The 9,911-nt window shown below is 40.5% G+C and overlaps 1 pseudogene; it reads left to right on the forward strand.

Moving 5' to 3' along the window:
* The first annotated feature begins 5,932 nt into the window (after positions 1-5,932).
* On the forward strand, positions 5,933-9,651 carry LOC110592057 (annotated as a pseudogene).
* Positions 9,652-9,911: the final 260 nt, after the last annotated feature.

The following is a 9,911-nucleotide window of genomic DNA, read 5'->3' on the forward strand; positions in this document are numbered from 1 at the left end:
GTGCTTCAGGGATATCTCTGGTGTGTGTTGCATGTACCCTACTATTGTGGCTGAGCTGCTTTTGCCTTCAGTCCTGTTGTCTGCAATGGCTTTCTTTGCCTGTTGTGGGCAGCATTTGGTCCCCGTGTTGTCAGTGGGCTAGTCTTGGGTTTGAGTTGAGATAGCCCAGGCATTTGCCTGAGATTTAGTAGCACTAAACTACAGGGTGCTTTTCCTGTGTTGTGCTCCGGAGAAGCTTTTGTTGGTGGGTGCAGTCTGCAATCAGACCAGATCTCTGCCTGCAGCACCCTGGTGGGGCCTTAGTCAGACTGGTGTATGTATGGTTATCTTCCCCTCTCCCCAGGGTAGGAGTTACTTTGGAGTGGTGCTGGCCTCTTTCAGGGCTGCTTGCACCCTGCCAGACTTACAGCACCACTTTGGATCAGCTCTAGCCAATGGCCTATTGGAGGGGCAGGTCTACAGGAGACACGGGGACCAAGGCATGCCAGACAGGGCAGGGTGAATGGGGTTAACGAGTTAGGTCAATGGTGTTGTTTGGCTCATTCCCACAGTGTCTATGTGTCTAGGCTGATGGGGGGTGGAGAGAAATGGCACCCGCCAGTTCCTTTCTTCCTGGAGAAGACTCCCAAAGATCCCTGCCCCTCTAGCACACACTCTGAGATTAATGAACACATTTCCCTCCTGTATACCCCAGGCATTTTTCAAAGTGCTGCTCCTAGGCTGTATCTCCATGGGGTTGTTGGTTCTCCTGTCTCTTTAAGGGCAGAGACTCAGTTTCCTCTCACCCTCCCTGCTCTCCCAGAGCTGAGCCTGCTGGTTTTTAAAGTTCCAGGTATTAAAGTCCACTGATTATAAGAACTTGTGAAATTTACCTCCTCTGGTTTTCAAAGCCAAATGTTATGGGGATTCGTCTCCCCTCTCCATGCTTGTGGCATCCCTCCTTCCTACAGACAGTCCCACAGGTCCATTTATCTCCCAACTACATCTCTGCTCTTCCTACCCTCTTCAATGTGGCCCCTTTTCTACATTTAGCTGTGGGGAGTCTGTTCTGCCAGTCTTTGGGTTGTTTTCTGGGTTCTTTACACTGATGTGGGTGTTATCTAGTTGTATCTGTGGCATGAGGTGAGCTTAGGATCCTCCTACTCTGCCATCTTCCCCAGAAGCCTTCCATATATATCTATATATATTAAGAAGCACTTTCAGAAATAACTCCTCGTAGATCTGGGCCTGGCTCTCTCTGGATTGTGATCTTCAACCCTGGCTGTAATTAACAAGTATGTAGAATGATGGATGCTCCAGGTCCACATGAGACTCATTCACTCACAATTTCTAGGCATGAGGCCCTGGTATTGGTATTAAAAACACTCCTCATAATTTTAATGGCACCAAAGATTGATGTACATTGTACCAGGGGGTGGTATGCCAGGAAAATTTACTTTAAGTTCATCTAGTTTCTTAGCCTCTCGAGAGACATTTGGGAATGTGTTGGGTTTTTAGCAGTTATTTATATCTTCTGGGCAGGCAAACAGTTGGCCAGCATCTGCAGGTGGTAGGCAGGACCATGCAATTATGGAAACTCTGTGAGGGTGGTGAGAGCTCCCTCAGAGAACTCCCTGGATTCCATCCTGTCTTCCCTCCTGCCTCCAGTATCATGGGGTTATTCATGGGCATTTGGAAGTTTGGACACGCTGCTGTGTAACTCCCCATCTCTATTTGTCTGTGCAGTGAGGTATCTCTTGGTCCACCAGCATCTTTCTGTCACTTGTTTACTGCCAACCTGTGATAATCCTGCAACTATCTCACAGATAGGGAAAATATTTGAAACATTACAAATGTGGCAGAATGAGATTTTCTTCCCTTTAACCACTTCGTTACTTCCACTCCTTACCCCTGGAGGAGATGGGAGCCTGGCTAAGAGTAAGAAGTCGGTTGTTAATACAATACTATGTTTATGTTTTATCATGAGAGGCAGCTAATAATATGAAAAAGACTTGTTTGTACTTACAAATATTCTACTCTGAAGACTCTGACTTTATTTCTTATGATGGATTACACGTACATGTCCTCCAGACAACATGGACATGAATAACAATGTTTAAGATTTTATTAAAGCAGCAATGATTTCTTGGCTAAATGTTCGCAATAATTACTTCCATTTTTAATACATAATTCTTAAAAATAACTCATAATCTTTAAAAAAATAACTTTAGTAATACGTATTGAGAGAAAATCAGAAAATACAATTAAATTGAAAAAATGAAACTATTATAATCCAGAAAAAGAATGACTAACATTCTTCCATGTAAATGGCCTTCTAGAAGCATCTTTGTAAAGGTCTATTTGTACACACATTTATTGACAGGTTCTCTGTACCAGGTCTTGACTATTTGCAATCAGATACATTCCTTCTTCTTTCTTTATATAAAGGATGGGATAACCACTGCAGACAGCACTTCCTGTTTTCCCCTGTTACCACATCATCTGGCTTTCATTGAGGTTTAGCAAATGAGAAGCCTTCATGTGTTTGGAGGCAGGAAAAAGGGAGAAGCCAGGGTGTTTTATTCCCTTCTCTCTGCCTTCACCAACAGCTCTTTCAATTTCTGTGTAACAGGGCTGTTAATGTCCTAGTTTCTATCAGCTGACCTTGGCCCTTGGGGTGTACTGTCACCTCCTTTCTCTTTGTCTTTCTAGCCTAGGGTCTGGGTAGTGGCTTCCCGCTCCTGCTAATCTGTCACCTTGTCTTCCTCTGATTTCTCAACTCTTTCATATCCTGCATATCCAGTTCTCTGATTTAAATCTCCACTATTTTACATGCTAGTGTGGGTCTTGTGCACCTGGCTGGATGCTGATGGATGCAGGTTGATACTGATGTAAAAAGAAAACTTGACATTCATCTAGGAGGTATCAAAATTGAATTCTGCATTTCATCACAACTGGTTCTGTTTGAAGTTGATTAAAGGCTATGAATTTTGACCCTTACTGGAACTAATTGAAGACACTGATCAGTGAGCTGTGGTGCTTGTTGCCACCTGTTTATAGACAGTGAAGTTGTTCCATCATATCCAGAGGGCTAATTTTCTTTTTTTTAGAGGACTAATTTTCTATACTTAATTAGTTTATCTGCTGTGAACACCTATTTTTTTTTTTAACACTTAAAACACCTCACTTTCCCCCATCAGCACCCTGCTCAGTGATTTCTTTATTACCTTAGGATCCCTCATGTGTAAGATTACAGACACAACTTGGCTTTTTTTTTTTTCTTTTAAATCTCTGGTAGTCTTTGTTTTATTGTTTGACACTAAAATACTATTTTACAACATGCTTTTTACTCTATTCAATATTTTATGACTTGTCAATTGTATTTATGTTTCAATGCCATAATTTCTTCAACATGGTTAAAAATTTAATTTGTTTCAAGTTTTTTGCTTGCTGTGATTAATACCTTAACAGTTAAACATCTGAAACTATTTTCCATTATTCAAGTTGTAAATTTTTTGAGCAACTCTTCACTAAAGGTTTCAAATGACTTCTCAGTTGATATGCAAGCTGCAGAGAAAATAAAGCTGAAGGAAACACTAAATGGAAAATAAGTGGTAGTGGTTATCTTCAGAGATCTTTTCATTATTTATCTCCTCCCTCCCCTCTTTGCTCAGGTCCAACCATGCCTGACTCAGTCCACATGTCTCAGGGGAAGCTGATCCCACCCATTCTCCAGGGAGGGTCTGTGGTTAAGCCTACCTCCCTTCCCCAGGGATTGGTTTAGAAATTGTCATATGACTCAGTCTGTGCCAATAAGCATCAAGGAGAGGTTTGATGTAGATTATGGGAAAAATGCATCCTCCCTAATCTGGGACTTTTCTGTCTTCTTCTGGTTGTTGCGTGGCCCAAAAGTACTGTAGTCATTTCATATCTAGCCTCAGTAGGAAGCCACATACGGTGGAGGGAGAACAGGGAGCCAGAGCCACAGATAATGTCAACTCTGAAACCTCATCTTCTAGACTTCTAGTCATGCAAGCCAAGAGACTTTCTACATTTGAAGACAGGTTGAATGAAGTTTTCCATTATTTCTTGCTCAAAGCATCCTAATTTGTACAGCAAATTAGCAAAATAAGTACTAGAGGTGTTATGAGTTCTAATGTTTAAAAAAAGAAGAAAATGAAGAAGAAGAAAAATATAAGTGATTATGTGTCAACCAGTTTTAAACATTATTTTTATATCTGACCAAAAAACCAGAGACACATTGATTCAAAATAGATATCTCTATTTTTAAGAAGTGTGATTCCAGCATAAGTGTCTGTTGATATTTTTATTTATGTTGACAAATAAGATGAAAGTGAAATAGCTTTGATGTATATTAGAACTTCATTGGTTCATCAAAGAGATGAGAGACTTTTGCTGACTTGGGTGATAGTTGTAAAATACCAGAAGTATATTTCCTCTGTGTGTGTGTGTGTATGTGTGTGTGTGTGGTGTTCTTTACAGTGTAATGGCTACATTATGTTATGATATGCCTTTAAATTTGATGTATGTTAACATTTTATCTATCCTGTTGTTAAGTCTAGACCTCAGGTTAACAAACCACAGCCTAGGGGCTCAATTTCACTGCTCCTGTTTTTGTAAATAGTTTTATTGAAACATAGCTGTGTCATTTATTTACTTATTGTCTGTGGCTGCTTTCTCACTACTACAGTAGTGTTGAATAGCTGTGACAGAGATCATGGTCTGCAAAGCCTAAAATACTTACTGTCTGACCTTTTATAGAAAATGTTTGCCAAATCCTGGTCTGGATGATCAACAAAAGAATAACTCAAACCCTGATTTACCTAGTAGGACAGCTGATGTTGATAGCCACATCTCCCGACTCCTGGGGGTGTCCTTCCATTGTCCCACACCAGTAGCCTCTCCCTGACTTGTCCTTTCCTATACTGATTAACTGACACTGGTTAAATCTGGGACTTTGGAGGCAGAAGGGGAAACATTTTTCAACTCCAACTTTGTCTGTTTAAAAGGTATTTGCTTTAATGTAGTTAGTCCAGTGTTCCAAGTGCTACCTATTTTACTATTTTATCTCTATGGTTTCATACTTTTATAAATAAAATATTTATTATTAATATCTCTTTACTGCTTTCTGAATAAATAATTACAAACTTGGCCTTAAGCATCTCAGTATGTCTCACCTGCATAGAATTACCAAGGGTGCTTGTTAAAATGTAGATTTTACACTTAAAATGTGGATTTACACAGGCTCACTGAATCAGAATTTGTGGGACATATTTTACTATTATTTTATGTGGGACATAGAGCCTGTAAACTTCTAGTGGGTGTGTTTGATCAAATACTGAAAAATCATCGTGACCTTCCATGAGACATTGAACAGTCTTTGGGCCTCATTTGTAAAATGAAGGGCTTGGGTTCTATGATTTTATGTAACATCTTAAGATTGGTTGTTTTCTCGTAGTATAGGAGACTAATGTGAAGGAGGCAAGAGCAATAATTATGCCTTTATCTCTGTTATTTGTTTAAAAATACATGCACACGGGGTGCCTGGGTGGCACAGTCAGTTAAGAGGCTGACTCTTGATTTTAGCTCAGGTCATGATCTCAGGATCCTGGGATTGAGCCCTGGAACAGGGCTCCATGTTTAGCAGAGTCTGCTTCGGGATTCTCTCTCTCCCTCTGCCCCTCCCCCTGCTTGCTCACTCTGTCATAAATAATTAAATCTTTTTAAAAAATGTACACACCTCTTTGTGCTGTAAGCATTCAAACACACGCACTTCTCTTGCCATGTATTTTCGGTAATGGGAGGCATTTGTGGCAGGACTACTATTTATACACAGCCTCTTGGGCATCAAATGGAGCATCCAGACATGTTTTGGATGAGAGCATTTACCCTGCACCTGGTGCATTAGCTGATGGAACAGTGGGAAGGCCTCATGGGACACCATAAAGATGGAGTGTGCGATCTGATGGGCGCTGCAGATGTTGTACTTAAGGTTGTCACAGAGAACCATGCAGGTGGCCTGCTTCAACTGAGTGCACCAGGTGCAGATCCTTACAAAAGATTTCTGCTACCAATGATGAGTCAGATTGGTGACAAGGGAAATAATACTAAAACTCTCATTCAACTTGTGTTTACTGACCAATTTCCACTCTTTTTTTTTTTTTTCCTACGGGAAATTCACAAGTTGCTTGGTGGCCAAAAGCTTGGTAGTTTCTATAAATATTTCAAGATCAGAGCAAGCAGAAGGGTTATCTACAAATTAATGTCATGGTAGCTAAGAAGCAAAAGTTGAACTACACAGTGACACGACATATTCCCATTGTAATATTTCCAAATAGATAAAATTGCCTCTTTAATATCTTTGTAGTATAATGTGGGTCATCTTGTCAAGCCATCTTTTATAGAACATTTAATTTACATGTTTCACTTTTGGCTGCTTAGGCCTGTACAACCTCCTCTTCTCTTTCTGTTTTCCTGGATGTTTTAGCAGGAACACCTTAACTCAAATATGACAAAACCTTTGTCTCCCTGCCAATGGAAAATCAGTTGCCACAAGGAAGACATGTGGTAGAGGAAGGCAGAAAAGAACTTGGACTCCTAGGTTGTTCTTAAATTACTGCCAGCTTGCACTCAAACTTTTCCAGACATAGACTGTAGAAAACACTTGGTGTGTGTTCTTGCTGATGAGCATTTCACAACAATAGTCTCCATGTACCAAGCCTGCATCCATGCATATTGAAGCAAAGTCTGGTGGCCAATGGGGAATGGGTCACCACTTACCTCTCCTCCACTCACATGAATACTTCTCAGTGCCCTCTTCATTAAGATTCAGAGAATCCATGATGAAGGAAGATAGAATGAATCTTGAGATCCTAAAAAAGAACTTTCCAGATAGAAAGAACTTTCTAAAGTAGTGTTAAAATTAGGAACAATTTCTAAATCATACTCTCTAAAACAAACTAGGTATATTAGTTTGCTGGGGCTGCCATAACAAAGTACCACAGACTAAATGGCTTAGCAACAAGAAGTTTCTTACAGCTGTGGAACCCGTGCAGTCCATGATTGAGGTTTCATGTTCAGTTTCCTGAGGCCTCTCTCCTCAACTTGCAGATGGATGCTTGCCTACTCACTGTGTCCTCACATAGTCTTTTCTCTGTGCAAGTGCATTCCTGTTCTTTCTCTTTTTGGGTGTCCAAATTTCCTCCTCTTATAAGGACACCAGTTAGATGGAATTAGAGCCCAGTCTATCTGCCTCACTTTAACTTAATCATCTCTTTAAAGGCCCAATCTCCAAATATAGTCACATTTAGAGGTAGTAGAGGTTAGCACATAAATTTTGGGTGACACAATTTAGCTCGTTACACTAACCCAGATTTCTAATAGTCCATGAAAAGGTTTAGTATAGAATGATTTTAATTACTAATAATACCCAATTTGCTTTTGGCTTTGCTAATAAGCCAAATCTATAGGATTGGAAAAGTAAGCCTGTTAGGAAAAAAAAAAATTTTTTTTCACCCTGGTCCCATAGGCTGCATTTGTTGACAGACATCACCCTCACCTCCTCGATTCAATGAGTTCCCTTTTTACAGCTCTCCTAGAGTAATTGGAAATGATGCCCTTGCATCCAGTAAATGTTCTTTTGTCCCACCTCAGCTGTCCTTTCCCATGGTCACACCTTCACACCACATTCATGATGTGGCTTCATCCACATCATGAATGAACACTGATGAAATCTTGACTCCTTGCATCCACTAGTCTGTTGTAGGCCTCCCATTCAGCAGTTCTTTGATCCTATGAAATCTTTAGCCCATTGGCCTTATTTCATTAACAGTCCTCCCTTCTGCCTCCACCTGGTCTTCTCTTCCTTTCCTATCCAACTGTAGATTCTAAGATCCATCATGAGAATTACTTTCTTTCCCTTTCTCCCTCCAGGGTTGGCAGAGTTACAGTCCTGGTAAAACCAAGTCCTCTGCTTCCTGCATGCCTTTCCCCCCGCAGAAGCCATAGAAAAGTACAACTTTTTTTTTTTTTTACTATTCTCATTTCAGTCATAGCATGTGATAGAAAGAGTAATCCTCCCCACCAAAGATGCCCATGTGTCAAACCAGATTCACAGAAGTTGATGTGATGACCAAGGCAGAGGCAGAGTAAGAGGTGTGGCAATGGAAACAGAGGTCAGAGACAGAGAGATCTGATGCTACACTGCTGGCTTTGAAGGGGAGGGGGAGGGGATCATGATCAAAGAATGCAGGCAGCCTCTAGAAGCTGGAAAATTAGAGGAAATATTTTCTCCTAGAGCCTCCAGAAGGAGTGTGGCCTTGCTGACACCTTGATTTTAGCCCAGTGAAACCCACTTCAGGGTTCTGACCTCTAGCATTTAAGATAATAAGTTTGTGTTGTCTTAAGCCACCAAGTAATTGCTAATTTGTTACAGTAGCAACAAGAAACCAATACAAACCTCAAATGGCCACTGAAACCATGTGACATTTGTACCTCCCAGTATGCTTGCTTTCCTATTCTCCAAAATAGGAGCTCTTCCCACCTTAGCACTAACATTGCCTTGTATTTCATTGAGAACCTGAATCCTATTATGATCAATATATGTATTTATGTGCTCAACTACTTATATGTAATCAATATCCCAACTACATTGCTACCTCCTTGATCCTGTCACATATTTGGTCCCTGACCATGCCACTATCTTCAAGGAAAAGGGATGGAAGAGGAAGAGAAAAATCAGCATCCTACTTTTCAATGTATGCTGAGTATTTGCTTGTGCTATAATATATCTGTAGTATGTAAACTGAAGCTTCTTCATATTTATACCCAAAGAACAACTTCTGCCTTAATATTTAAAACTTGGGGTTTTAAAAAAAAATAAAATTATAGCCCAAATAACTGGTGGTTTTGTGTAAAAGAATTCATTCCCAAACAAAGACATTACAAAAAAATGAGGATACAACCTCTTCTCTCCCTTCAGGACCCCACAGAAGATTATGGTGTTGCTATGGGTCACTGCCCTGCCCGTGTTATTGATATTATAAGAACAAGCCATATCCAAAGTCTCCCTTCTGCAGAGAAGTGCCTGATGCCAAGATCCACATCTTTGACCTGGGATGGAAGAAGGCAAAAGTAGATGACTTCCCACACTATTTGCCACACGGTGTCAGATGAATATGAACAACTCCCTTTTGAAGCCCTGGAGGCTTCCTCTGTCTGTTCCAAAAAGTACATGGTGAAAAGCTGTGGCAAATATGGCTTTCACATCCAAGTACGGCTCCACCCCTTCCACATCATCCATATCAACAAGATGTTGTCTTGTGCTGGAATCAATGGGCTATAGACAGGTTTGTGGGATGCCTTCAGAAAGCCCTAGGGCACAGTGGCCAGGGTCCGTATTGACTAAGTCATTATGTCCATCCATACCAAGCCACAGAACAAGAAATATGTGGTTGAGGCCCTGTATAGGGCCAAGTTTAAGTTCCCTAGCCTCCAGAAAATCACATCACTGAGAAGTGGGGCTTTATTAAGTTTAATGTAGATGAATTTGAAGACATGGTGGTCGAAAAGTGGCTCATCCCAGATGACTGTGGGATCAAATACATCCTTAATCATGGCCTCCTGGAAAAATTGTAGGCACTGCACTCATGAGAACCTTGGCACTGCCCCTTCCTTATTCACGTCCACCAATAAATCCTATTTCCTATAAAAAAATATGGATATAACCAAAGACCAATCAGTGACTTGAACTCTTTACCATAATGGCAAGCATAAGCCAACACTAAACCTATGCCTGTTACCTTAATTATGGGTTTTGTGATTGCTTTTAAACATAACCTAAAAGATTTATTATGAATTATTTTTAAAGATTTTATTTATTTGAGAGAGAGAATGAGATAGATCATGAGGGT

Source organism: Neomonachus schauinslandi, chromosome 3, assembly GCF_002201575.2.
Source record: "Neomonachus schauinslandi chromosome 3, ASM220157v2, whole genome shotgun sequence".
Taxonomy (NCBI): Eukaryota; Metazoa; Chordata; class Mammalia; order Carnivora; family Phocidae; genus Neomonachus; species Neomonachus schauinslandi.